Genomic DNA, 5,229 nt, shown 5'->3' with positions numbered 1-5,229 from the left:
CTTCCGTGACAACACTGGAGCCATTTCCCATGCCAAGGAGCCCAGGTTTCACAAGAAGACCAGGCATATCAAGCGTCTCTTCAAATCCATTCGTGAAAGTGTTCAAGATGGAGACATAGATATTTGTAAAGTACATACGAATCTGAATGTCGTAGATCCGTTGACTAAACCTCTTCCAAGAGCAAAACATGATCAACACCAGAACTCTATGGGTGTTCGATTCATCACAATGTAACTAGATTATTGACTCCAGTGCAAGTGGGAGACAGTTGGAAATATGCCCTAGAGGCAATAATAAAATGGTTATTATTATATTTCCTTGTTCATGATAATTGTCTGTTGTTCATGCTATAATTGTATTAACCGGAAACCATAATACATGTGTGAATACATAGACCATAAGCGAGGATGATGGTGTTTCGGTCTGGCGACGCGGGGGGCGATTCTGCGAGCGGCGACGCTCGAGGGCCCACGGCGGAGGAGGGCGGCTGGACGGTGGTGCGGCCTACCGAGGGGCGCGCGCGGTGGAGCGTGCCGTCCGACGGGCGGTCCCTCACCCTACCCCTCTCCGACAGCAGGTTCTGGGCGCTGGAGGGGATCGACTCCGACGGCGACGAGGAGGAGATGAGTAGCCAGGTAAGTGGTGGTGGTGGTTCGCCGAGGCCCCGTGCGGCGCTCTCGGTGGGTGACTTTGTCACTCGTGCGGAGGAGCTTGGGGGCTCCTTTGTGGCTGGCCACCGGCGCACCTTTGCCCCTGGTGGTCATGGCGGCGGCGCCTGGCGCCGCGGATCTGGCATCCGCCGAAGGGTGTGGATGCGGGCCCTGAGGGCCGCTCGTGTGTCCTGCCGGAGGTGGGTTGCCGGGATCTGGTGTTGGCTGGACTGCTCCAGGTCTCGGCGTGCTCGCCGGCGTTGACAGGGGTTGACGATGGCGGCGGGGATACCCATGGCAGGGAGCCGGGGATCCAGGCTAGGGTTTTGGGAGAGCCGTCGGCTAGGCCTGTGCCTTTGCTGGGCCTGGTGGACTGGCCCAGCCTACCAGGGAGTGGGCCGGGGGGCCCAGCGGCCATTCTGCCCGTCTCTCTGCCAGTGGGGGTGTAGGGGTGCTCCCTAGTGCTTGGGCCTGGCCAGCCTGGCCCAGTGGCCACGTGTGCGCCTGTGTCTAGGCCCAGGCCCACCGCAGAGGCGGACGCGCGGCCGCCCACCCATATATATAGGTGGGTGTGGCTGCCAAAGGGTGCCCTAGATCTTTCGCTAGGGTTTCCTGCCTCCCCCTCTCAAGTGTGGCGCTTCGGGCATCTCGCTCGCCGCCTGCATCGCTCCATCCCTCCCCCTCCCCTCTCCTTCTCATTCGCCGCCGTAGTGTGGATGGGATCCCGCCGCGTGGACAAGCCGCCCATGTCACCTCCGATCCCGGCGATGGAGCGTCAGCGCGAGCAAGATTTGCGGGCGAAGGCGCTCGCGAAGGTGCTGGCGCCACCGGCGGATGACGGAGGCTGGGGGCCGCCGCCTCCTTGGTGGCTCGTGGAGCAAGAAAGGAAGGCACAGGAGGAGCGCGAGCGCAAAAAGAAGAGGAAGGAGGAGTATCGGCGCCGGGGCCTGGAGCAGAAGAAGGAGCTCAAGAGGAAGGAGTCCCAGCTTCCTCCGAGTGGCGAGCGGATTGGGGATCCGTTGGCCAAGAAGCAGAAGCAAAAGGGGGTCGGCTTGGCGTTGCTGCAGTTGGTGGCTGGGCCGTCGGCTTCGAAGGGTTCGGTCGACGCCCCGATTCTAGTGGAGGAGTTCGACGGGCCGGAGTGCTTCAAGTGTGGCTGGGTGGGTCACTACCAAAACATGTGCCACTACAAGCCCCTTTGCATCGTCTGCCATGAGAAGGGGCACATGTCGGCGCACTGCCCCACGCAAGGGCGGCCTCTGTTGCTCCAGATCATGGGCAACGCCATCCCCGGCGAGGGATTCTTCTGCCTGCCCTAGGTGGAGACAGAGGGCGAGGAGGTTTGCGCCCCGCAGGTGGCGGACGCAGTGATCATCTCGGCGGCGCCTGGTCTGCTGTCGATCCCTCTCTTGGAGGCCAAGTTCCCCCACCTCTTCGAGGGGGAGTGGGATTGGCAGGTGACGGCCATCGGCGACGACTTGTTCTCGGTTGTTTTCCCCACCAAGGCCATGCTGCGGATGGCGACCCGCAGCGGCAAGTTGTACCTCTCCCTCAACGACATCATGACGGAAATCAAGGAAGCGCGTTCGGAGGAGCCCAAGGCCGAGATCATGTCGGACGTGTGGGTCAAGTTGTGGGGTGTGACGCCCAAGCACCGTCGTGTGGATCGCCTTATGGCTGGGACTGTGATGATCGGGCGCCCAATGGAGGTGGACAAGGCGTCCCTGGTGGGGCTCGGCCCTGCGCGGATGCGCTTCGCGTGTCGATCCCCGGCCAAGCTAAGAGGGTATGTCCAAGTGTGGTTCAACAGTGAGGGCTTCACCATTCGAATGGAGGCCGAGGCGGGGGGGCTGCAGGGCGCGGCTCCCCCTCCCCCTCCCACAGCTAAGGCGGACCAGGGGCTGGATGGCAAGGACAAAGACCGCGACACGAGCATGGGTGATGACTCCATTGATACCGCATCTTGGGACAAGCTCGGGCTCAAGGACAACGATGCTCCGGCCACGGCTCCGGCTGCTGGTGCCACGAAGGACCAGGAGGAGCGTCAGGTGGTGGTGGGCAGCAACGAGACGGACTTCAACCAGTACGGATCCAAATTATCGCTCGGCCTCGACCTCGACAAGGGCGTCTAGGCGTCGTGCGACTCGGAGGGCCGCTCGATGCTTGTCACTCCGGTGGCAGTGGAGGTGGGTGAGCCGCGCGCCTTCTTGACGCATTCCCCCAAGTCTGCGTCCGGCCTCGGTGGGGGCGGGACGCGGCTTCCCAAGAAGCCGACGGGCCGCAAGTCTACCCCGGTGGCGCCGGTGAGTCCACCCTCGGTTCGTGCGGGCACGCCTGCCTCACACCGCCCGGTGGTGATGGCGCTGGCCTCCCCTAAGGGCCCGGCTGGTGATCCCTCATCGGCCACCCCCCTCCCTGCCTCTAACGCGCTTCGGGCGGAGGTGTCCAAGGTGGCGCCCATATCCACGGCAAAGCGCTCCAAGGCGGTGGTGACGACTCCGGCGGCGCAGGAGCGGGCAAGCTCGCGCTTGAAGGGTGCCAAGGGCAACCTTCCAGCTCTCCAACGCGCCCAACTCTTGCTGGCTCAGAAGAACAGGGAAATCGAAGGTAATCCCATGCCCCGTTTTACGATCTTTGACAAATATTCCGATGAGTGTCTAGGGGGAATCTTAGAGGATAGTGGCGTTGTTATGTCTGATGAGGGTGAAGCGCGCGAGCTTCTGTCTCTCATCCGTGCTAAGGAAATCGCGTAGGCCGCGCTCGCCCAGGCATCGTCGGCCCGCGTTGCGCCAGCCGCAAAAGAAGCAGGGGCTTCTCTGGTGGCTGTTGCGCGGCCCGATCAGGAGGACTTAGCAGCAGATGTTGCGCCGTCCCCCTCAACCCGTCGTCCTGTCAAGACACGGTGAGTGGCCCAAGCAGTTACCGCTCACGGTATCCGCCTCCGCAATCGCATTATTTAATGTGTTTCATCTTCTGGAACATCCGTGGCTTCGGCCACGCTGGGAGGCGGGCCCAGTTAAAAGAATTCATTCGTGAAGAGGGGATCGACGTAGTAGGCTTGCAGGAAACCATCAAGGCTGATTTTAACCATCGGGATCTGTTAGCTGTCGACCCTCTTGAGCGTTTTGCGTGGCAGTGGGTGTCGGCATTGGGGCACTCGGGGGGTATGTTGCTTGGCATCAACCACGTGTGCTGCGAGGTGGTAACGTGGGACGCTGGTAGATTCTTTTTGTCTGCACACGTGCGCCACCGCGCAACTATTCGCGAGTGGGAGGTTATTGTGGTTTACGGCCCTGCCGATCACTCACACTCGCAGGAGTTCCTAGGGGAACTTCAGGAGAAGGTTGCGTCATTGGGGGTGCGTAACTTTCCACTACTGGTGGGTGGCGATTTCAACTTAATCCGTTCGGGTGCGGATAAGAATAACGACATCATTAACTGGACAAGGGTGTCCTTGTTTAATAATTCGATTGCTTCTATGGCCCTTAGGGAAGTGGCTAGCATGGGCGCATGCTACACTTGGACCAACAAGCAGCTTACGCCGGCCCGGTTGGTGCTAGACCGGGTGTTTATGTCCGTGGAGTGGGAGATGCTTTTCCCCTTGTGCTCTCTGCATGCCGAAATGAGGATAGGGTTGGACCATGTTCCCCTAATCCTCTCCTCAGGGGAGGAGAGGTTAAAACGTAGCCCTCGTTTTTTCTTCGAAACCGCGTGGTTAGAGTCTCCGGACTTTGAGCAAATCTTCCTCACCAAATGGGAGAACTGTGTCGCCCGGGTCGGGCACACGCATGGGCCTATGGAGTTCTGGATTACCGTAGGGGCGGTTTTGCGTGCGACCCTCAAAGGGTGGGGGGCCAACCAAGGCCGCGAAGATAAGCTGCTCCGATTGCATTTGACCGCGGACCTAGCCCAATTGGATGCAGCGGCAGATGTGCAGGTCTTCTCGGAGCAAGACTGGGCTCAGCGATACGCGTTACAAGCCTAGGTCGAGTCCCTCCTAAGAGCAGAGGAGGCGTACTGGCGTAGACGCGGTGGTCTCAAGTGGACTCTCAAGGGTGACGCGAACACTAAATACTTTCATGCCTACGCTAACGGCCGGCGCCGCAAGTGTGCCATTCTGAGATTGCAATCCGAGTAGGAACTCCTCTTGCGTCAACAGGACATCGTCCGTCACATCTACGAGTTCTACATCCAACTCATGGGCTCTAGGGAGGAGTCCCATGCTAGGCTGCAGTCAGATGTTTGGGACCCCGCGTTGCGGGTCACGGACAAGGAAAATGAGGGCCTGGGGTTGGCCTTCCTCCCTGAAGAGATTGACAAGGCAGCTCTTGGGATGAAATCGGACACCGCCCCCGGTCCGGATGGTTGGCTGGTGGCGATGTTTAAACGGTTTTGGCAAGTGCTTAAAGGACCAATTTTCGATGTTTGTAATGGGTTTATGCAGGGTACGGTAGATATCTCTCGCCTGAACTTTGGGGTTCTCTCTCTTATCCCCAAAGTTCCAGGTGCGGATCATATTAGGATTCTTCGCCCGATTGCGCTGATTAACGTCCCGTTTAAAATCTATGCTAAGGCTTG

This window comes from Triticum aestivum, chromosome 3B (genome assembly GCF_018294505.1).
Source record: "Triticum aestivum cultivar Chinese Spring chromosome 3B, IWGSC CS RefSeq v2.1, whole genome shotgun sequence".
Taxonomy (NCBI): Eukaryota; Viridiplantae; Streptophyta; class Magnoliopsida; order Poales; family Poaceae; genus Triticum; species Triticum aestivum.
The sequence above is the reverse complement of the archived record's forward strand: the minus strand, read 5'-3'. Positions refer to the sequence as shown.